The 25561-nt window shown below is 43.3% G+C and overlaps 1 protein-coding gene across 3 annotated transcripts in view; it reads right to left on the reverse strand.

Annotated features, from left to right (window-relative positions):
• LOC110504044 (galactosylgalactosylxylosylprotein 3-beta-glucuronosyltransferase 1) overlaps nt 1-25561 on the reverse strand; it is a 127011-nt gene that overhangs the window by 99952 nt on the left and 1498 nt on the right. The window lies entirely within an intron of this gene.

Consider the following 25561-nt stretch of genomic DNA (forward strand, 5'->3'; position numbering starts at 1 on the left):
CTGTTCAAAAGTTTGGGGTCACTTAGAAATGTCCTTGTTTTTGAAAGAAAAGCACATTTTTTGGTCCATTAAAATAACATCAAATTGATCAGAAATACAGTGTAGACATTGATAATGTTGTAAATAACTATTGTAGCTGGAAACGGTTTATTTTCTTTGTGGAATGTCTACATAGGCGTACAGAGGCCCATTATCAGCAACCATCACTCCTGTGTCCCAATGGCACATTGTGTTAGCTAATCTAAGTTTATCATTTTAAAAGGCTAATTGATCATTAGAAAACCCTTTTGCAATCATGTTAGCACAGCTGAAAACTGTCGTCCTGATTAAAGAAGCAATAAAACTGTCCTTCAGACTAGTTGAGTATCTGGAGCATCAACATTTGTGGGTTTGATTACAGGCTCAAAATGGCCAGAAACAAAATACTTTCTTCTGAAACTCATCAGTCTATTCTTGTTATGAGAAATGAAGGCTATTCCATGTGAGAAATTGATCATACAACGCTGTGTACTACTCCCTTCACAGAACAGCGCAAATTGGCTCTAACCAGAATAGAAAGAGGAGTGGGAGGCCCCTGGTGCCCAACTGAGCAAGAGGACAAGTACATTAGAGTGTCTAGTTCGAGAAACAGACGCCTCACAAGTCCTCAACTGGCAGCTTCATTAAATAGTACCCACAAAACACCAGTCTCAACGTCAACACTGAAGAGGTGACTTTGGAATGCTGGCCTTCTAGGCACAGTTTCTCTGTCCAGTGTCTGTGTTCTTTTGCCCATCTTAATCTTCAATTTTTATTGGCCAGTCTGAGATATGTCTTTTTCTTTGCAATTCTGCCTATATTCTCTCAGTTGGTAGTGGATGTAAATGCCACTTGGTTATTTTAGCATATTGGACAAAAGGCTTGTAGGTTGTAATTTGCAATGAGCATTTCTGAAACCCAGTTTTGTCTCTGTCATTCTGAATGAGAAAGTACCACACCGAGCAGTGGAAGTTATTTTCTGCCTCATCTACTGGGTACAAAATGACTATAATCTTTTTCAATCATCCCTCTCTTCCTTATGCACCTTTGGGAGGAAGCGCAATGGTTCCCTAATTACATTGTGGGATACGTTAAGCATGGAGGAACAAGTTTGAGATGAGACCAAGCGAAATCTTGTAAATCAATGACTTGTAAACATCTGTAAGCATCGCTAAACTGTTCACATTATGCTCGACAATACTTTCAAACGAGACAACTGAACCAACCTGTATTTTCTTCTGAAAATAACAGCCAAAAGAAGAACAGAGTACCCGTGTTGCCAATGCAACAGCAGATGTAGCTACTCGCTTACCATAATGAAACCCCCTAGTGGTTAGAGCGTTGGGCCAGTAACCGAAAGGTTGCTCGATCGAATCCCAGTGTTGACAAGATAAAAATCTGGTGTTCTGCCCTTGAGCAAGGCAGTTAACCCATTGTTCCCCGGGTGCCAAATACGTGGATGCCGATTCAGGCAGCCCCCCGCACCTCTCTGATTCAGAGGGGTTGGGTTAAATGCGGATGACACATTTCAATTGAATGCATTCAGTTGGAACTGACTAGGTATCCCCCTTTCCTCTTCCAGTGGACAGTGTGAAATTGTCCTGATGGCAATTTCTCCAGATCAGCCTAATGGATTTAGCTAGGCAGAGGAGGACCTGATGCCCAATTGATGACTATGGACTGCAGACATCTATCCAGGTCCCCTCCAATGAATGCACAAGTCACTGCTAACCTTCTGGCCCAATTATTCCAATATATTCACACTGGCCTTAAAATAATGAGCTGACATCACATCTGCAGGGTGAGGGCATTGAGAAATAGAGCCTAAACAACTACAGGACAATCTGTGTAGCAGTGTATCCATCTAGACTGAAGAAATATATACTGAAAACTTAAGCTCATGATTAGCTGTAAGAGGGAGGGCGAAAAGGGGTGATTTTCAGGCTTGGATCAAATACCATACATATGTCAAATTCTTGAGCTGTGCTTGATTTACATTGCCTGCTACATTGCCTGTTGCAATGTAATCAAAGTGATAGTCTCCCAAGTGGAAACGTCAAGCTAATGAGTTTATTTTTCAATTTTGTTTCATACATGAGCACATGATTTGGAACTGTTGGGAGTCCACCAGAGAATTATGGCATGGTACAATACCACATTACAGGGAATTTGTGTGACATATTATTCATTCTGAACATATTTAACTGTGAACATTAGACTGTTTCACAAATGATAATTCTCTCTCACATCCTAAAAGTGGAAGAGCTTAGTGATTTGATTCTGGGACCAGTGGGTTCAGGTTAGCTGCACAATTCTCCTATAGAGCTGTTAATTATAGTCCGGAGCAGGAGACACTGAAGGCACAGTGGACGCCAACAGGTCTGACTCTATGCTTTTTAAAACTTTATCTAACCCTATCACTCCAGTATCCCTGCACATTGTATGGTATTGGCACTGACCCTGGAACTGACCCTGTATATAACTTACTTACGTTCCCATCTTCTTCTTATTTCTATTTCTGTGCTTTTGTTCTAATTTATTTCATATCATAATATCTTTACTGGTGATATTGATTACTGCATCGTTGGGAAAGACATTTTACTGTACTTGGCATGTGGCAATAAAGCTTGAAACCTTTGACATTTATTCAATGTTACAAATATTTTGGAGTTTCCTCAGCAGCCAGACAGACTTGATCACGCCCACAGTATGACCAAATTCTCTTTGATCTGGGCTTGGGAGAGGTCAAGCGGGTGCTTTAGCAATGCCTGTCTGGTTAAATAGTCTTGTCAAAGCTGGAGTGACAAGGCCGGTTGGGTTTGAAGATTTAATGGTGCATTAGTCGCACAGGTCTGTGTGAGGAGAAGGGGCCTTAGTCCTCAGCTTCTGTGCTGGTGTGAGACGAGCCAGTGTGAGCCACCAGACCCGGCACAGCACAGCGTTGAAAGTAATTAGGGCCTACTTAAAATGCATCTGAACAACAACATCAACAGAGCTGTTCTCTGACCTGTCATTTCTCACTCTCTCTGCTCCTGACACTGTTTGACAGGGTTGAACCGGGTCTGATTCTGATGCACAAGCCTCTCTGCTCTTCCACACCAAATCACATTTTGTGTGACCAATTGGAGAGTTTACGCAGAAGCATTATTTTCTCTTCACAGCGACTAAACGTCAAACTATAATTGAATCAATAACCAGGCGTAGCGAGAGGTGGAAGTTTAGGATTGATTAAACAGAGCTCCTGCTATGAGGCGAGGGAGTGCATGTATTGACATTATGCAATGTACAGTTGAAGTCTGAAGTTTGCATACACCTTAGCCAAATACATTTAAACTGAGTTTTTCACAATTCCTGTATTTTAATCCTAGTAAAAATTCCCTGTCTTAGGTCAGTTCAGATCACCACTTTATTATAAGAATGTGAAATGTCAGAATAATAGTTGAGAGAATTATTTATTTCTGCTTTTATTTATTTCATTACATTCCCAGTGGGCCAGAAGTTTACATACACTCAATTAGTATTTGGTAGCATTGCCTTTAAATGGTTTAACTTGGGTCAAATGTTTCGGGTGTCCTTCCACAAGCTTCCAAAATATGTTGGGTAGATTTTGGCCCATTCCTCCTGACAGAGCTGGTGTAACTGAATCAGGTTTGTAGGCCTCCTTGCTCGAACACGCTTTGTCAGTTCTGCCCAGAAAATGTTCTATAGGATTGAGGTCAGGGCTTTGTGATGGCCACTCCAATACATTGACTTTGTTGTCCTTAAGCCATTTTGCCACAACTTTGGAAGTATGCCTGGGGTCATTGTCCATTTGGAAGACCCATTTGCGACCAAGCTTTTACTTTCTGATGGATGTCTTGAAATCAAATCAAATCAAATTTTATTTGTCACATACACATGGTTAGCAGATGTTAATGCGAGTGTAGCGAAATGCTTGAGATGTTGCTTCAATGCTTAAATATATCCACATAATTTTCATTCCTCATGATGCCATCTATTTTGTAAAGTGCCCCCACAACATGAAGCTTTCACCCCCGTGCTTCACGGTTGGGATGGCGTTCTTCAGCTTGCAAGCCTCTCCCTTTTTCCACCAAACATAACGATGGTCATTATGGCCAAACAGTTCTATTTTTGTTTCATCAGACCAGAGGACATTTCTCCAAAAAGTACGATCTTTGTCCCCATGTGCAGTTGCAAACCAAATTCTGTTTTTTTATGGCGGTTTTGGTGCAGTGGCTTCTTCCTTGCTGAGCGGCCTTTCAGTTTATGTTGATATAGGACTCATTTTACTGAGGATATAGATACTTTTGTACCTGTTTCCTCCAGCATCTTCACAAGATCCTTTGCTGTTGTTCTAGGATCGAGTTGCACTTTTCGCACCAAAATACATTCAACTCTAGGAGACAGAACGCGCCTCCTTCCTGAGTGGTATGATGGTTGCGTGGTCCCATGTTGTTTATACTTGCGTACTATTGTTTGTACAGATGAACGTGGTACCATCAGGCATTTGGAAATTGCTCCCAAGGATGAATCAGACTTGTTGAGGTCTACAAATGTTTTTCTGAGGTCTTGACTGATTTCTTTTGATTTTCCCATGATGTCAAGCAAAGAGGCACAGAGTTTGAAGGTAGGCCTTGAAATACATCTACAGGTAAACCTCCAATTGAGTCAAATTATGTAAATGATCCTATAAGAAGCTTCTAAAGCCATGACATAATTTTCTGGAATTTTCCAAGCTATTTAAAGGCACAGTCAATGTATGTAAACAGCCAATGTATGTAAACAGCCAATGTATGTAAACAGTCAATGTATGTAAACAGTCAATGTATGTAAACAGCCAATGTATGTAAACAGCCAATGTATGTAAACAGTTAATGTACGTAAACTTCCGACCTACTGGACTTGTGATAAAGTGAATTATAAATTAAATAATCTGTCTGTATACAATTTGGGGAAAAATTGCTTGTGTCATGCACAAAGTATATGTCCTAACCGAAACTATATATATATATATATATGTCCTGCCAAAACTATAGTTTGTTAACAAGAAATGTGTGGAGTGGTTGAAAAACTAGTTTTAATGACTCCAACCTAAGTGTATGTAAACTTCTGACTGTATCAATGCTTGGGTTTGGTTTTTGTGGATGCCATGGTGAATACTGGCTTTGTGAGTCCAGCGCTGCACTGAGGGAAAACACTGTCTTATCAATAATTCAAATGGACAATATATCTCTGCTGTAAATACAGTATGTGTATCACTGCTTTTCAACACAGCAAAAGATGCTGTCTACATTAACCTCAAGTAACTCCAGGAAAATGCGAAAGTCAGATGGCATCCTGTGCCAATCCTGTTTCATACTGTGTAACATGGATGATTGAGCCGCTGAAGCAGAAAATTAGTTAGCATTCAGGGCCCGTGGCGAAAATGGTCATGGTCTTAGTAATGTGTTTGTGGGGGATTAGTAAATCTGATTGGTCTCAGATCTAAAAAAAAAAATTGTCAATGGATGTCGTAATGGACTAACCCTGTTTATTACTGCTGTTGCCTTGTCAGCTTTTTACAGGGAGAGACCCTGTAAACTGTGGATTGAGCAACACAGGTGGAAGTGAGAGTGCAATGGTATCTGTATGCAGTGGGGAACCAACTGTGAGGACCTTCTAATGAGGGCCTTCTACGCCTTCAGAGAAAGCCTAAGGATTAACAAAATAATTGCTGTAGTTTTAAAATATAAATTTCCTTTTAATTAATATTTCATATTTTAAATTATATTTAAATGATATTCTAATCATATTATTATTTTATTATTCTGATTTAAAGGGATAATTTGGTATTTTAAATTCAGGCTGTAACAACAAAACGTGAAAATAGTCAAATACCTTCTGAAGGCACTGTAGATAGAAGGCATCTGCCATTCAACTGTATAGACGAGTGGGTTGTTTAGCAACAAAACTGATTTGTGCCCAATCATGTAGAAAAACAGGCAGGGGTTGCCTTAGAATTAAATGAATTAAATGATTGTTGACAACTGTCATGTTGTGTCTTGTCTCTGTCCTTTCCCTTCACCCTGTCTCCCTCTGCTGGTCGTTGTTAGGTTACCTTTTCTCCCCCGCTTTCTCCCAGCTGTTCCTTGTCTCCTCTAACTACCCATTCACCCCGTTTCCCACCTGTTCCCTTTTTCCCTCTGATTAGGTCCCTATATCTCTCTCTGTTTCTGTTCCTGTCCTTGTCGGATTCTTGTTTGTGTTTCATGCCTGAGCCAGACTATCGTCATGTTTGCTGTAACCTTGTCCTGTCCTGTCGGAATCTGCCGGTCTATCTGAGCCTACCTATGTTTGGTTATTAAAGAAGCTCTGTTTAAGTTAGTTCGCTTTTGGGTCCTCATTCACTCACCATATCAGAAGAATCCGACCAAGAATGGACCCAGCGACTTCGGATCCTCTCCACTCAGCCGTCGGGATCCAGGGAGCGATGCTAGGCAGACACGAGCAGGAAGTGTCTGCTGCTCGACATGCCGTTGAGACCCTGGCCACCCAAGTCTCCAACCTCACAGAACAGGTTCACCATCTCCGCCTCGATCCACCGGCCACTTCCAGGGCTTTCGAATCTCCGGAGCCCAGAATCAATAACCCGCCGTGTTACTCTGGGGAGCCCACTGAATGCCGCTCGTTCCTCACCCAGTGTGATATTGTGTTTTCTCTCCAGCCCAACACTTACTCCAGGAGCACTGCTCGTGTCGCCTACGTCATATCTCTCCTTATTGGACGGGCTCGTGAGTGGGGCACGGCAATCTGGGAGGCAAGGGCTGAGTGTACTAACCAGTATCAGGACTTTAAGGAGGAGATGATACGGGTTTTTGATCGATCTGTTTTTGGGGAGGAGGCTTCCAGGGCCCTGTCTTCCCTATGTCAAGGCAATCGATCCATAACAGACTACTCTATTGAGTTTCGCACTCTTGCTGTCTCCAGTGGCTGGAACGAGCCGGCCTTGCTCGCTCGTCTTCTGGAGGGTCTCCGCGCAGAGGTAAAGGATGAGATTCTCTCCCGGGAGGTTCCTTCCAGCGTGGATTCCTTGATTGAACTCGCTATTCGCATTGAGCGACGGGTTGATCTTCGTCACCGAGCTCGTGGAAAGGAGCTCGCGCTCTCCGTCGCCCCCCTCTCCGCATCACTACCATCTTCCTCTGCCGGCTCGGGTGCTGAGCCCATGCAGCTGGGAGGTATCCGCATCTCGACTAAGGAGAGGGAACGGAGAATCACCAACCGCCTCTGTCTCTATTGCGGTTCCGCTGGTCATTTTGTCACTTCATGTCCAGTAAAAGGCCAGAGCTCGTCAGTAAGCGGAGGGCTACTGGTGAGCGCTACTACTCCTGTCTCTCCTTCAAGATCCTGCACTACCTTGTCGGTCCATCTACGCTGGACCGGTTCGTCAGCTTCCTGCAGTGCCTTAATAGACTCTGGGGCGGAGGGCTGTTTTATGGACGAGACCTGGGCTCGGGAACATGACATTCCTCTCAGACAGTTAAAGGAGCCCACGGCCTTGTTCGCCCTGGATGGTAGTCCTCTCCCCAGGATTCAGCGTGAGACGCTACCTTTAACCCTCACTGTTTCTGGTAATCATAGTGAAACCATTTCTTTTTTAATTTTTCGTTCACCTTTTACACCTGTTGTTTTGGGCCATCCCTGGCTAGTTTGTCATAATCCTTCCATTAATTGGTCTAGTAATTCTATCCTCTCCTGGAACGTCTCTTGTCATGTGAAATGTTTAATGTCTGCTATCCCTCCTGTTTCCTCTGTCTCTTCTTCACAGGAGGAGCCTGGTGATTTGACAGGGGTGCCGGAGGAATATCACGATCTGCGCACGGTGTTCAGTCGGTCCAGGGCCACCTCTCTTCCTCCACACCGGTCGTATGATTGTAGTATTGATCTCCTTCCGGGAACCACCCCCCCCCGGGGTAGACTATACTCTCTGTCGGCTCCCGAACGTAAGGCTCTCGAAGATTATTTGTCTGTAGCTCTTGACGCCGGTACCATAGTCCCCTCCTCCTCTCCCGCCGGAGCGGGGTTTTTTTTTGTCAAGAAGAAGGACGGGTCTCTGCGCCCCTGCATAGATTATCGAGGGCTGAATGACATAACAGTGAAGAATCGTTATCCGCTTCCTCTTATGTCTTCAGCCTTCGAGATCCTGCAGGGAGCCAGGTTTTTCACTAAGTTGGACCTTCGTAACGCTTACCATCTCGTGCGCATCAGGGAGGGGGACGAGTGGAAGACGGCGTTTAACACTCCGTTAGGGCACTTTGAATACCGGGTTCTTCCTTTCGGCCTCGCTAACGCTCCAGCTGTCTTTCAGGCATTAGTCAATGATGTCCTGAGAGACATGCTGAACATCTTTGTTTTCGTTTACCTTGACGATATCCTGATTTTTTCACCGTCACTCCAGATTCATGTTCAGCACGTTCGACGTGTCCTCCAGCGCCTTTTAGAGAATTGTCTTTTTGTGAAGGCTGAGAAGTGCACTTTTCATGCCTCCTCCGTCACATTTCTCGGTTCTGTTATTTCCGCTGAAGGCATTAAGATGGATCCCGCTAAGGTCCAAGCTGTCATTGATTGGCCCGTCCCTAAGTCACGCGTCGAGCTGCAGCGCTTTCTCGGCTTCGCGAACTTCTATCGTCGTTTCATCCGTAATTTCGGTCAGGTGGCAGCTCCTCTCACAGCCCTTACTTCTGTCAAGACGTGCTTTAAGTGGTCCGTTTCCGCCCAGGGAGCTTTTGATCTCCTCAAGAATCGTTTTACATCCGCTCCTATCCTTGTTACACCTGACGTCTCTAGACAGTTCGTTGTCGAGGTTGACGCGTCAGAGGTGGGCGTGGGAGCCATTCTTTCTCAGCGCTCCCTCTCTGACGACAAGGTCCACCCATGCGCGTATTTTTCTCATCGCCTGTCGCCGTCGGAACGTAACTATGATGTGGGTAACCGCGAACTGCTCGCCATCCGGTTAGCCCTAGGCGAATGGCGACAGTGGTTGGAGGGGGCGACCGTTCCTTTTGTCGTTTGGACTGACCATAGGAACCTTGAGTACATCCGTTCTGCCAAACGACTTAATGCGCGTCAGGCGCGTTGGGCGCTGTTTTTCGCTCGTTTCGAGTTCGTGATTTCTTATCGTCCGGGCTCTAAGAACACCAAGCCTGATGCTTTGTCTCGTCTCTTCAGTTCTTCAGTAGCCTCCACTGACCCCGAGGGGATTCTCCCTGAGGGGCGTGTTGTCGGGTTGACTGTCTGGGGAATTGAGAGGCAGGTAAAACAAGCGCTCACTCACACTCCGTCGCCGCGCGCTTGTCCTAGGAACCTTCTTTTCGTTCCCGTTCCTACTCGTCTGGCCGTTCTTCAGTGGGCTCACTCTGCCAAGTTAGCCGGCCACCCTGGCGTTCGGGGTACGCTTGCTTCCATTCGCCAGCGTTTTTGGTGGCCCACCCGGGAGCATGACACGCGTCGTTTCGTGGCTGCTTGTTCGGTCTGCGCGCAGACTAAGTCCGGTAACTCTCCTCCTGCCGGCCGTCTCAGGCCGCTTCCTATTCCCTCTCGACCGTGGTCTCACATCGCCTTAGATTTTGTCACCGGACTGCCTTCGTCAGCGGGGAAGACTGTTATTCTTACGGTTGTCGATAGGTTCTCTAAGGCGGCTCATTTCATTCCCCTTGCTAAGCTTCCTTCTGCTAAAGAGACGGCACAAATCATCATCGAGAATGTTTTCAGAATTCATGGCCTTCCGTCAGACGTCGTTTCGGACAGAGGTCCGCAATTCACGTCTCAATTTTGGAGGGAGTTTTGCCGTTTGATTGGGGCTTCCGTCAGTCTCTCTTCCGGCTTTCACCCCCAGTCTAACGGTCAAGCAGAACGGGCCAATCAGACTATTGGTCGCATCTTACGCAGTCTTTCTTTTCGCAACCCTGCGTCTTGGTCAGAACAGCTCCCCTGGGCAGAATACGCCCACAACTCGCTTCCTTCGTCTGCGACCGGGCTATCTCCTTTTCAGAGTAGCCTCGGGTACCAGCCTCCGCTGTTCTCATCTCAGTTCGCCGAGTCCAGCGTCCCCTCCGCTCAGGCTTTTGTCCAACGTTGCGAGCGCACCTGGAAGAGGGTCAGGTCTGCACTTTGCCGTTATAGGGCGCAGACTGTGAGGGCTGCTAATAAGCGTAGAACTAAGAGTCCTAGATATTGTCGCGGTCAGAGAGTTTGGCTCTCCACTCAGAACCTTCCCCTTAAGACGGCTTCTCGCAAGTTGACCCCGCGGTTCATTGGTCCGTTCCGTATTTCTCGGGTCATTAATCCTGTCGCAGTTCGACTTCTTCTTCCGCGATACCTTCGTCGCGTCCACCCGGTCTTCCATGTCTCCTGTATTAAGCCCGTTCTTCGCGCCCCCGCTCGTCTTCCCCCCCCCCCCCCCCCATCCTTGTCGAGGGCGCACCCATCTACAGGGTCCGCAGGATTTTGGACATGCGTCCTCGGGGCCGTGGTCACCAGTACCTTGTCGATTGGGAGGGGTACGGTCCTGAGGAGAGGAGTTGGGTTCCCTCTCGGGACGTGCTGGACCGTGCGCTGATCGAGGATTTCCTCCGTTGCCGCCAGGTTTCCTCCTCGAGTGCGCCAGGAGGCGCTCGGTGAGTGGGGGGGTACTGTCATGTTGTGTCTTGTCTCTGTCCTTTCCCTTCACCCTGTCTCCCTCTGCTGGTCGTTGTTAGGTTACCTTTTCTCCCCCGCTTTCTCCCAGCTGTTCCTTGTCTCCTCTAACTACCCATTCACCCCGTTTCCCACCTGTTCCCTTTTTCCCTCTGATTAGGTCCCTATATCTCTCTCTGTTTCTGTTCCTGTCCTTGTCGGATTCTTGTTTGTGTTTCATGCCTGAGCCAGACTATCGTCATGTTTGCTGTAACCTTGTCCTGTCCTGTCGGAATCTGCCGGTCTATCTGAGCCTACCTATGTTTGGTTATTAAAGAAGCTCTGTTTAAGTTAGTTCGCTTTTGGGTCCTCATTCACTCACCATATCAACAACATGTAAACTATATTTCCTCTCCAAATCTTTACTGAAAAACAGAAGTACATTTGCACAATGAGCACTTGTTGTCTCTCAAATACATAATTACAGTTGTTGGTTATTGAATTTTAGCCATATTAGCACAGATGTGACAAGAGTCAAAACACTGCAAAACAAGACATGGCATCAATAACAAGATACAAGAAGCTGAAACGAGCCACCAAGGATTTCCCACATTACAGCTTCTTGCCATTGTTGCGAGCTATCGGACCATCCAGAATCAGCACACGGACTTCTTCCCCATCGACGCGCGCGTATCGTTTTCGTGGCGTTGTCAGCTAACTCATCTATTAAGGCAGAATTTTGGAGTGACAGTGGAATCAACCAATTACATTTTGACTTGTAATGGGTGGGACCGTTTTGAGAAAAACTAATGTGAGCAGTAGTGTCCCGCGGTCTAGCTAGCGAGAATGTTGTTTCTAATTTGTTAGCTTCGCCCATTTCAAGATTCATTTTAAGTTTCAAATTGTCATCATCTGTTGAGTGGAACTGTGTTTTCTATTGCGGCTCACTTGCGATTATTAGCTATCGCTTTGAAAAGAACTTGTGTGTAAATCCTTGTTGCATTTAAACTTTAGGTCACCGGTTACTTTGTGTGCTGATTGCTGATAGGGAAAAATATGTTTCCAACGGGAAGTAATAGTTGTACATTTCGATTAGGAAATGCTTAGCCTAATGGTTGTGTTTTTGTATCCTTATGACTGGGACCTACTGGTTTATTATTTCTGAGTGAATGGACTGCTTATCATTAACATCATGCTGTGTGTGACTGCTGTCTTTTTGTCAGCCCTATGTGTTTTCCAAAAAGCGAGCTCTCATACTACGATCGCTGTCCTTTCAGCATTAAGGAGCCTGTAACATTCACATCATTTGTGTCAAATGTTGTTGCTTTTGGTGATAATGATGGTATTGTGTAAGGAGTGTGGTTGTTGTTGTTGTTGCTGGTAGCATTATCCGTGCGGGTGCTGCCTCTGTGAGAGTGGCAGCCCAAACCGTTGCTCAGCCTCTGGCCTGTTTGATTCAGTTGGGCGCATTAAGTGATGCTATGTTTCTGTTATTTTTCTTTCTTGATATTTGAGTTAGGTGCAATGTGTTCAAAGACCCCCCCCCATTGAAGGCCTAGAGGTCCAATAGCCATGGTTCACCACTGTCTGTATGTATCCTGTCACTGGGGCATTTCTGTGTGGCTCTGGCTCTCTTTCTATAGGGGTGGAGGTTTCTGCACAAGGCCATTATAGAGTGTGATTTGTTTTCCCTCTTTATTGTCTTGAAAGGTCATTGGCTTTTTCTCCCTCCATCCATTTAGTCAGAAAATGGCACCTAATTCTTTGTCAAATCTGATGGATTTATAGCATGGCCCTTGGCTTTTGTCCCCAGTGTTATTGAGGGATGTGTGTGTATTCCAGGGCTTATCACAGCAAGGATGTTTTAAAATGACATGTGTGTTAATGATCTTACAAGCCTCCTAGGCACTCATAGTGCTCCGTCTTTACACAATATCTGCCTGCAAAGCGTATTAGAATTCAGCGCAGAATGCAAAGGTTTCTGTACAATGGTATGGGACAGAGACAATGTAAGCTGCCCATGTTGGACAACGACATCAAGACCATAGAACAGAACAGGCTGTCTTTGTCGATACATTAAGGGATCCTCGCAGCTAGCCTCCACACTAACCTACTGTACCATACTGTCAGCCTGTCAGCAGTCTAGTCCTGCACGTTGCAGCCTATATTCTTCTCTAAGCTCCCCGTTGAGAGGAGCACTCTACAGCCTGCGACACAAGCTGTGAGACTAAATTATAGGTTGAGGTCATTCTGTAAGAAAGAAAGATGGGTGCAACATAAACACTTCTGTTATGTCAGTGTTGGAGAAACACTTAGGCAGTAGACTGCTGTGGATAGAGGAGAAAACACAGCCATGCTACTGCGCCATCCTCTCCCATTTAGGCAGAATACAGTGTGACAGCAACAGACAGGGGTGCAGTGGGGCAGGTGCTGGGGTCAGGGGTCAGGGGCTGCACTTTATTACTCTGCCCATAGCTACTCAGCTATTACTCATGTGTTTGTGATGGTGATATGCCTCTGACTCAATGTTCTGTGTGTGTGTGTGTGACACGTGTGTCAGTGATTGTGTGTGTCTGCATGTGCCTCTCATGTGGAGCTGCTGCTAATCTCCAACAGACAGGCAGACAGGCCTGATGGATGTGAACATGACTGATACTACATTGCCAGCTGTCTCTAATACCCCCTATCTGTCCTCTCCTCTGCTAACACAGCCCCAAGGGGAGATCCAAGTGCGAACACAAAATCAGCATAATGAGATTTATGCATAAAATACCTGGCTGCCAAAATTCATTAAGAAAAAGGTGAGACATGTATGAATGGATCAGCCTCATTGGCTGCAGTGGTAAACAATATCCAGCGAGCTTGGCCACCGTTAGTGGGGGGTGAATCACACCTGAGACAGAAGCGTGAGTGATCATGCCATACAGTACACATGCCCTACATGGAGGGGTAAGATTTGGAACTCAAGCTGAACATGCTCTGGTCTGCCCCCCAGCAGCAATAACAGCAGCAATAACAGCAGCAATAACAGCAGCAATAACAACAGCAATAACAACAGCAATAACAGCAGCAATAACAACATCAATAACAACAGCAATAACAACAGCAATAACAGCAGCAATAATAGCAGCAAAACAGCAGCAATAACAGCAGCAATAACAGCAGCAATAACATCAGCAATAAAAACAGCAGTAACAACAGCAGTAACAACAGCAATAACAACAGCAGTAACAGCAGCAGTAACAGCAGCAATAACAGCAGCAATAACAACAGCAATAACAACAGCAATAACAGCAGCAATAACAACAGCAATAACAACAGCAATAACAACATCAATAACAACATCAATAACAACAGCAATAACAGCAGCAATAATAGCAGCAATAACAGCAGCAATAACAGCAGCAATAACAACAGCAATAAAAACAGCAGTAACAACAGCAGTAACAACAGCAATAACAACAGCAGTAACAGCAGCAGTAACAGCAGGGGCACAGCTGCTGTCTATGGAGGTAAAGGGCTTTCTGGAGGGGGGAGAGGGAGGGAGAGAAGGGAGATAGGAAGGGGAAAGAGAGAGAGGGAGAGAGGGGAGTAGGAGAAGGGGAAAGGGAGAGGGAGAGAGTGAGAGAGGGGAGGAGGAGATAGAAGGGTACGATAGAGCAGAGTACAGATTCTCTTCTCTTGGTGGGCAGCCAGCAGACAAACACAAGCAGCAAGCACAATGCCCCATGGAGCCACAACATCCTCCTACAGCTCTAGGCCTGACAGCTTGTTTTGCAGAGTACATTTTATTCTAAGTTTGCTTTTCAGCTGTTTATTAAAAGGCCAGTGGAGACTGGTGGCCAGATAAGAAGTGGAGAGTGGAGTAAAGTAATCCCTCCTTCCCTTCCTCTCTCCGTGCCTTGCTCCATCCCTCCCTGAGGTCGGCATGTAACTGGTGGTGGCAGCTCTGAGTGAATGAATAATGAAGCACAAAGGGGTCTGGCCACGCTGACGTCACTCTGGGAACAATCGCTGTGGTTAAAATTAATTGCATGGAGATTTGCAGGGTAAAGGGAGAGCACCTGTGAATCACTTTACACTCGGCTTCTGTACAGCAAAATTCATCTAGCTCTGTAATCTGAATGGGAAGGTGGCAGACGCCATGCCACTGGTGGCAAATCTGCCCTGGTTTTACTGTTGCCCAGACTGGGAGAGGATGGATGCAGACTGAGGGGAGAGTTTCTCTCTTAGAAATGGTGCAGGTGTGTGTGAAGAGTGCAACATTATGCTTTCCTTGCTCCTGTACCCTTTCCACACGTTGCCTTAAGATGGTAAAGCTCCCTGAATCTGCGGAAACCACTACTGCGTTCAAACAGCAAAACAACATGTTTTGAGCTGACATCAAAAGAGTTGTGAACTGCACTCAGTGGAACAAGGTTGAAGACTCATATCAGTGCAGTCAGAATGACAGTAGATGGTCTTAACAAGCAGCCACATGCTGGTCTTACTTTTCCGTAGCTCTAGAACTCGGACAATCTCTTCTAAAACTATCTTGCAACATTTTGGCTACAGTGGCGAAGTCTTTTCTCCTCTAACTCTGGCCTGGCGGTGATATAAATGTTAACCCATGAGTTAGGGCTGACCGTTTTATGGGTATTTCTTACCATCAGCATTCTACACTATGTACTGCTGGTCCCAAAGGGTACTGTATGACACATAATCCAATGACAGGCTCTGTTCAATAAATTAGATCTAGATGCTATTTGCTGACATAGTTGGACTGGAGCAGGGGCTAAATATGTCCAGGCTCACACAGACAAGCAAACAGACACAGAGATAGTCAGAGAGAGAGTCAGAGAGAGAGAGAATGCTATAAGCACACTGTTACACAGGTGAGAGAACAGCTAGGTGTTGGGCTGGCTCATGCCAGGAAACAACAGAATACCCCAGGAAACAACATATATACAGTTGAAGTCGGAGGTTTACATACACTTAGGTTGGAGTCATTAAAACTCATTTTTCAACCACTCCACTAATTTCTTGTTAACAAATTATAGTTTTGGCAAGTCGGTTAGGACATCTACTTTGTGCATGACACAAGTCATTTTTCCTACAATTGTTTACAGACAGATTATTTCACTGTATCACAATTCCAGAGGGTCACAAGTTTACATACACTAAGGTGACTGAGCCTTTAAACAGCTTGGAAAATTCCAGAAAATTATGTCATGGATTTAGAAGCTTCTGATAGGCTAATTGACATCATTTGAGTCAATTGGAGGTTTACCTGTAGATGTATTTCAAGGCCTACCTTCAAACTCAGTGCCTCTTTGCTTGACATGGGCAAATCAAAATAAATTAGCCAAGACCTCAGAAAAAAAATTGTAGACCTCCACAAATCTGGTTCATCGCCTGAAGGTACCACATTCATCGGTACAAACAATAGTATGAAAGTATAAACACCATGGGACCACGCAGCCGTCATACCGCTCAGGAAGGAGACACGTTCTGTCTCCTAGAGCTGAACATACTTTGGTACGAAAGTGCAAATCAATCCCAGAACAACAGCAAAGGACCATGTGAAGATGCTGGCGGAAACAGGTACAAAATAATCTATATCCACAGTAAAATGAGTCTTATATCGACATAACCTGAAAGGATGCTCAGCAAGGAGAAGCCACTGCTCCAAAACCGCCATAAAAAAAGACTACGGTTTGCAATTGCACATGAGGACAAAGATCGTACTTTTTGGAGAAATGTCCTCTGGTCTGATAAAATACAAATAGAACTGTTTGGCCATAATGACCATCATTATGTTTGTAGGAAAAAGGGGAGGCTTGCAACCCGAAGAACAACATCCCAACCATGAAGCACAGGGGTGGCAGCATCATGTTGTGGGGGTGCTTTGCTGCAGGAGGGACTGGTGCACTTCACAAAACAGATGGAATCATGAGGCAGGAAAAGTATGTGGCTATATTGAAGCATAATCTCAAGATATCAGTCAGGAAGTTAAAGCTTGGTCGAAAATGGGTCTTCCAAAAGGACAATGACCCCAAGCATACTTCCAAAGTTGTGGTAACATGGCTTAACTTGGGTCAAACATTTCGTGTAGCCTTCCACAAGATTCCCACAATAAGTTGGGTAAAGTTTGGCTCATTCCTCCTGACAGAGCTGGTGTAACTGAGTCAGGATTGTATGCCTTCTTGATAACACATGCTTTTTCAGTTCATGCCAACAAATGTTCTATAGGATTTAGGTCAGGGCTTTGTGATGGCCACTCCTTAAAACCTGTTTGGGATAGGGGGCAGTATTTTCACGTTTGGATGAAAAGCGTGCCCAGAGTGAATTGCCTGCTACTCTGTCCCAGTTGCTAATATATGCACATTATTAGTAGATTTGGATAGAACACACTCTGAATTTTCTAAAACTGTTTGAATGATTTCTGTGAGTATAACAGAACTCATATGGCAGGCGAAAACCTGAGAAAAATCCAACCAGGAAGTGGGAAATCTGAGGATTGTAGTTTTTCAACTCTTGGTCTATCGAATACACAGTGTCTATGGGGTCATATTGTATTTCCTAAGGCTTCCACTAGATGTCAACAGTCTTTATAACCTTGTTTGATGCTTCTACTGTGAAGGAGGGGGGAACAAGGGCTCTTTTAGTCAGTGGTTTGGCAGGGTGCCACGAGCTGGTGACGGGCGTTCACGCGAGAGTTTTTATTTTGTATTTTTTAAATATATTTTTGTTACCTTTATTTAACTAGGCAAGTCAGTTAAGAACAAATTCTTATTTACAATGACAGCCTAGGAACAGTGGGTTAACTGCCTGTTCAGGGGCAGAACGACAGATTTGTACCTTGTCAGCTTGGGGGTTTGAACTTTTAACCTTCCGGTTACTTCCGGTTACTAGTCCAATACCCTGCCGCCCCAGGGTAGCCTAGAGTTAGATTGAGTTCCATTGCATTTCTGAAGACAAAATAATTCTCCGGTTGGAACATTATTGAAGATTTATTTTATTTTTTTTGTGTGTTTTTTCCCCCCCCCCGTTTTCTCCCCAATTTCGTGGTATCCAATTGTTTTAGTAGCTACTATCTTGTTTCATCGCTACAACTCCCGTACGGGCTCGGGAGAGACAAAGGTTGAAAGCCATGCGTCCTCCGATACACAACCCAACCAAGACGCACTGCTTCTTAACACAGCGAGCATCCAACCTGGAAGCCAGCTGCGCCAATGTGTCGGAGGAAACACCGTGCACCTGGCAACCTTGGTTAGCGCGCACTGCGTCCGGCCCGCCACAGGAGTCGCTGGTGCGTAATGAGACAAGGATATCCCTACCGGCCAACCCCTCCCTAACCCGGACGATGCTAGGACAATTGTGCGTCGCCCCACGGACCTCCCGGTCGTGGCCGGTTACTTCGTTTGACATGTTTCTACGGACTGTAATGGAACTTTTTGACTTTGCCTTTTGACTTTTTACTAAATGCGCTAACAAAAAGGAAGTATTTGGACATAAATATGAACTTTATCGAACAAATCAAACATTTATTGTGGAACTGGGGTTCCTGGGTGCATTCTGATGAAGTTCATCAAAGGTAAGTGAATATTTATAATGCTATTTCTGACTTCTGTTGACTCCAACATGGCGGATATCTATTTGGCTTGATTTGTTGTCTGAGCGCCGTACTCAGATTATTGCATGGTTTGCTTTTGCCATGAAGTTGAAAAAAAATCTGACACAGCAGTTGCATTAAGGAGAAGTATATATTTAATTCTGTGAATAACACTTGTATCTTTTATCAATGTTTATTATGAGTATTTTTGTAAATTGATGTGGCTCTCTGCAAAATCACAGAATGTTTTGGAAGCAAAACATTACTGAACGTAACGCGCCAATGTAAACCGAGATTTTTGGATATAAATATGCACTTTATTGAACAAAAACACATGTGTTGTGTAACATGAAGTCGTATGAGTGTCATCTGATGAAGATCATCCAAGGTTAGGGATAGATTTTCTCTAGATTTCTGTTTTTTGTGACTCCTCTGTTTGGCTGGAAAATGGCTGTGTGTGTTTTTGTAACTTGGCTCTGACCTAACAATCATATGTTGTGCACTCGCTGTTAAGCCTTTTTGAAATCGGACACGATGGGTAGATTAACAATAAGTTTCTTTCATTTGGTGTATTGCACTTGTTAATGTATGAAAGTTACATATTTCTAAAAAATATTTTTGAATTTCGCGCACTGCCTTTTCAGCGGAATGTTGTCAAGGTGTGCCGCTAGCAGAACCCCTAGTTAAATTTAAATTTAAAGGCAATGCTACCAAATACTAATTGAGTGTATGTAAACTTCTGACCCACTGGAAATGTGATGAAAGAAATAACAGCTGAAATAAATCATTCTCTTTACTATTACTCTGACATTTCACATTCTTAAAATAAAGTGTGATCCTAACTGACCTAAGGCAGGGAATTTTTACTAGGATTAAATGTCAGGAATTATGGAAAAACTGAGTTTAAATGTATTTGGTAAAGGTGTATGTAAACGTCCGACTTCAACTGTATGCAAGGTAACAACATGGATGTGCCAGGAAACAACATGGATATGCCAGGAAACAACATGGATACGCCAGGAAACAACATGGATGTGCCAGGATACAACATGGATATGCCAGGAAACAACATGCATATGCCAGGAAACAACATGGATGTGCCAGGAAACAACATGGATATGCCAGGAAACAACATGCATATGCCAGGAAACAACATGGATATGCCAGGAAACAACATGGATACGCCAGGAAACAACATAGATGTGCCAGAAAACAACATGATATGCCAGGAAACAACATGGATATGCCAGGAAACAACATGGATATGACTGGAAACAACATGAGTATGAAAGGAAACAACATGGATGTGCCAGAAAACAACATGGATATGACTGGAAACAACATGGGTATGAAAGGAAACAACATGGATATACCAGGAAACAAAATGATACGCCAGGAAACAACATGGATACGCCAGGAAACAACATGATATGCCAGGAAACAACATGGATATACCAGGAAACAACATGATATGCCAGGAAACAACATGATATGCCAGGAAACAACATGATATGCCAGGAAACAACATGGATATGACTGGAAACAACATGAGTATGAAAGGAAACAACATGGATGTGCCAGAAAACAACATGGATATGACTGGAAACAACATGGGTATGAAAGGAAACAACATGGATATACCAGGAAACAAAATGATACGCCAGGAAACAACATGGATACGCCAGGAAACAACATGATATGCCAGGAAACAACATGGATATACCAGGAAACAACATGATATGCCAGGAAACAACATGATATGCCAGGAAACAACATGATATGCCAGGAAACAACATGGATATGACTGGAAACAACATGGGTATGAAAGGAAACAACATGGATGTGCCAGAAAACAACATGATGTGCCAGGAAACAACATGGATATGCCAGGAAACAACATGCATATGCCAGGAAACAACATGGATATGCCAGGAAACAACATGGATACGCCAGGAAACAACATAGATGTGCCAGAAAACAACATGATATGCCAGGAAACAACATGGATATGCCAGGAAACAACATGGATATGACTGGAAACCACATGAGTATGAAAGGAAACAACATGGATGTGCCAGAAAACAACATGGATATGACTGGAAACAACATGGGTATGAAAGGAAACAACATGGATATACCAGGAAACAAAATGATACGCCAGGAAACAACATGGATACGCCAGGAAACAACATGATATGCCAGGAAACAACATGGATATACCAGGAAACAACATGATATGCCAGGAAACAACATGATATGCCAGGAAACAACATGATATGCCAGGAAACAACATGGATATGACTGGAAACAACATGGGTATGAAAGGAAACAACATGGATGTGCCAGAAAACAACATGATATGCCAGGAAACAACATGGATATGACTGGAAACAACATGGGTATGAAAGGAAACAACATGGATACGCCAGGAAACAACATGATATGCCAGGAAACAACATGGATATACCAGGAAACAACATGATATGCCAGGAAACAACATGATATGCCAGGAAACAACATGATATGCCAGGAAACAACATGATATGCCAGGAAACAGCATAGATATATACCAGGAAACAACATTATATGCAAGGAAACAACACAAATACAGCAGGAAACAACATGAATACACCAGTAAACAACATGGATATGCCAGGTGCTGACACCAAATAATGTGTCATGTAGTGTAGTTTGGATTAAATGTAAATAATATGTCCAAGTATGGAGTAAGAACACTGACAAAATACAATTTTACCATAATCATTAAAATGATTACATTAACCAACTGTGGCTTGGTTATGCCAACATGACAGCTACAAAAACATGTTTGTCCAGAGTGCATGAATTCATGATGGGTGTCAACATATTTGGACAGGACGAGTCAGAGCTTCCAAGGAAACTTGGCTGATCCAGCTTGACACATGCGTATGGACTTGGGACAGTGTCCCAGACTGGGGTAATTGCAGCCACATCGAGCTGTATTTTCTATGAGAGCACTGGGAGCCTTGTTATTACCTTTAGAATACTACCCTGCGGCACAATTTTCACTCTAATTGAACGATTTATACATTTAGCTATTGCACCCAGCAAGATTATTACTGCTTGCCTTCTGTCCAGACGATCCCGACCATCCTAGTGCTGCCAGTGTAAAGAAAATGGGGAGGAGTTAGAGTCCATCTCATTAACTTAGGAAACATTTGTATTTTTTATTTTTTTATTTTATCTTTATTTAATTAGGCAAGTCAGTTAAGAACAAATTCTTATTTTCAATGACAGCCTAGGAACAGTGGGTTAACTGCCTGTTCAGGGGCAGAACGACAGATTTGTACCTTGTCAGCTCGGGGGTTTGAACTTGCAACCTTCCGGTTACTTGTCCAACGCTCTAACCACTGGCGCCCCAACATCATCTTACTAGTATAACAGGCTAAACATGCTGCCCGTTGTCCTGATTATGTCTGGAAGGTAGGAAAGAACATTAGACAATGGTTTTCTCTTTACAGATCGGGGAGGTGCTGGATGTGTTGTAGGGGAAACCGGCGCACAAAGTAACTAAATAACTCAAATTAGAAACCACAATGTGCTAATGCTTGATTAGTGTATCTACTTGCCTAGGAAGCTTTGAGTCAATCATTTTTAGTTTTATTGACAAAAATGTTTCATTCCGGCCGAATTCTACATTTTCTTGCCGCCTCTCTTTTTTTTTTAAATGATTGACCTGTGGAACATTCCCTATGCATCTAATCATATATACAGTGCCTTGCGAAAGTATTCGGCCCCCTTGAACTTTGCGACCTTTTGCCACATTTCAGGCTTCAAACATAAAGATATAAAACTGTATTTTTTTGTGAAGAATCAACAACAAGTGGGACACAATCATGAAGTGGAACGACATTTATTGGATATTTCAAACTTTTTTAACAAATCAAAAACTGAAAAATTGGGCGTGCAAAATTATTCAGCCCCTTTACTTTCAGTGCAGCAAACTCTCTCCAGAAGTTCAGTGAGGATCTCTGAATGATCCAATGTTGACCTAAATGACTAATGATGATAAATGCAATCCACCTGTGTGTAATCAAGTCTCCGTATAAATGCACCTGCACTGTGATAGTCTCAGAGGTCCGTTAAAAGCGCAGAGAGCATCATGAAGAACAAGGAACACACCAGGCAGGTCCGAGATACTGTTGTGAAGAAGTTTAAAGCCGGATTTGGATACAAAAAGATTTCCCAAGCTTTAAACATCCCAAGGAGCACTGTGCAAGCGATAATATTGAAATGGAAGGAGTATCAGACCACTGCAAATCTACCAAGACCTGTCCGTCCCTCTAAACTTTCAGCTCATACAAGGAGAAGACTGATCAGAGATGCAGCCAAGAGGCCCATGATCACTCTGGATGAACTGCAGAGATCTACAGCTGAGGTGGGAGACTCTGTCCATAGGACAACAATCAGTCGTATATTGCACAAATCTGGCCTTTATGGAAGAGTGGCAAGAAGAAAGCCATTTCTTAAAGATATCCATAAAAAGTGTTGTTTAAAGTTTGTCACAAGCCACCTGGGAGACACACCAAACATGTGGAAGAAGGTGCTCTGGTCAGATGAAACCAAAATGTAACTTTTTGGCAACAATGCAAAACGTTATGTTTGGCGTAAAAGCAACACAGCTGAACACACCATCCCCACTGTCAAACATGGTGGTGGCAGCATCATGGTTTGGGCCTGCTTTTCTTCAGCAGGGACAGGGAAGATGGTTAAAATTGATGGGAAGATGGATGGAGCCAAATACAGGACCATTCTGGAAGAAAACCTGATGGAGTCTGCAAAAGACCTGAGACTGGGACGGAGATTTGTCTTCCAACAAGACAATGATCCAAAACATAAAGCAAAATCTACAATGGAATGGTTCACAAAGAAACATATCCAGGTGTTAGAATGGCCAAGTCAAAGTCCAGACCTGAATCCAATCGAGAATCTGTGGAAAGAACTGAAAACTGCTGTTCACAAATGCTTTCCATCCAACCTCACTGAGCTCGAGCTGTTTTGCAAGGAGGAATGGGAAAAAATGTCAGTCTCTCGATGTGCAAAACTGATAGAGACATACCCCAAGTGACTTACAGCTGTAATCGCAGCAAAAGGTGGCGCTACAAAGTATTAACTTAAGGGGGCTGAATAATTTTGCACGCCCAATTTTTCAGTTTTTGATTTGTTAAAAAAGTTTGAAATATCCAACAAATGTCGTTCCACTTCATGATTGTGTCCCACTTGTTGTTGATTCTTCACAAAAAAATACAGTTTTATATCTTTATGTTTGAAGCCTGAAATGTGGCAAAAGGTCACCAAGTTCAAGGGGGCCGAATACTTTCTCAAGGCACTGTATTTTTTTATCAGTAAGAAATGGTGTTTTGATTGGCATAGTCGTTGACAATAATTATTGCATTTTCTCACAAGAATCAGATTAGACTCAGACTTGTAATGGCTGTACATTGTAACATTTGTTAAAATGAACCCATTACCTCAATTCTATGATATTTTATATGATATGATTAAGAAGTGATCTAAAATGTCACTTCTTTACATATATTTTACCAGTTCTACTAAGATACTAACTTAGAATTTTTTAAAAGTAATATTCATGCTTTTAAATGCTAAAAGTATCTTATGTAAAATATATTAATTTGACTACTCTGTTTTAGGTCAACATATATAGTGTACCAGTCAAAAGTTTGGACACACCTTCTCATTCAAGGGTTTTTCTTATTTTTACTATTTTATACATTGTAGAATAATAGTGAAGACTTCAAAACTATGAAATAACACACATGGAATTATTTAGCAACCCCAAAAGTGTTCAACAAATCAAAATGTATTTTATATTTGAGATTCTTCAAAGTAGCCCCCCTTTGCCTTGATGACAGCTTTGCACACTCTTTGCATTCTCTCAACCAGTTTCACCTGGAATGCTTTTCCAACAGCCTTGAAGGAGTTCCCACACATGCTGAGCACTTGTTGGCTGCTTTGCCTTCACTCTGCAGTCCAACCCAAACCATCTCAATTGGGTTGAGGTTGTGTGATTGTGGAGGACAGGTCATCTGATGCAGCACTCCATCACTCTCCGTCTTGGTCAAATTGCCCTTACACAGTCTGGAGGTGTGTTGGGTAATTGTCCTGTTGAAAAACCAATGATAGTTCCACTAAGCGCAAACCAGATGGGAAGGCGTATCGCTGCAGAATGCTATGGTAAACATGCTGGTTAAGTGTGCCTTGAATTCTAAATAAATCACCAACAAAAGCACCCCCACACCATCACACCTCCTCCTCCATGTTTCATGGTGGGAACCACACAGGCAAAAATTATCTGTTCACCTACTCCGCGTTTCACAAAGACACGGTTGAAAAAAAAACTCTCACAAAGGACAGATTTACACCAGTCTAATGTCCATTGCTTGTGTTTCTTGGCCCAAGCAAGTATCTTCTTATTATTGATGTCCTTTAGCAGTGGTTTCTTTACAGCAATTCGACCACGAAGGCCTGATTCATGCAGACTCCTCTGAACAGTTGATGTTGAGATGTGTCTGTTACTTGAACTCTATGAAGAATTTATTTGGGCAGCAATTTCTGAGGCTGGTAACTCTAATGATCTTATCCTCTGCAGCGGAGGTTACTCTGGGTCCTCATGAGAGCTTCATCATAGCGCTTGATGGTTTTTGGGACTGCACTTGAAGAAACTATAAAAGTGTTTTACATTTTCCGGATTGACTATCTTCTGAATACCACCCCTACCTTGTCACAACAAAACTGATTGGCTCAAATGCATTAAGGAAAGAAATTCCACAAATTAACTTTTAAACAAGGCACACCTGTTAATTCAAATGAATTCCAGGTGACAACCTTATGAAGCTGGTTGAGAGAATGCCAAGAGTGTGCAAAGCTGTCATCAAGGCAAAGGGTAGTTACTTGGAAGAATCTCAAATATAAAATATATTTTGATTTGTTTTACGCTTTTTTGTTTACTAAATGATTCCATATGTGTTATTTCATAGTTTGATGTCTATAATTCTACAATGTATAAAATTGTGAAATAAAGAAAAACATTTGAATGAGAAGGTGGATCCAAACTTTTGACTGGTACTGTACATCCCTAACAGATGAAATGAAAATATTTTTTGTCTATACTGTATAGTGTATTTTTGATCCAAATATCAGTTTTAAATCAGAGAGTTTTCAATTACCCCTTATTTTTTACCAATGAAGACTGTGTTACTTGAGGTTACTAAAGTACCTCAAATAATATTTTCAAAA

The sequence above is a fragment of the Oncorhynchus mykiss genome, chromosome 24, assembly GCF_013265735.2.
Source record: "Oncorhynchus mykiss isolate Arlee chromosome 24, USDA_OmykA_1.1, whole genome shotgun sequence".
NCBI classification, from domain to species: domain Eukaryota; kingdom Metazoa; phylum Chordata; class Actinopteri; order Salmoniformes; family Salmonidae; genus Oncorhynchus; species Oncorhynchus mykiss.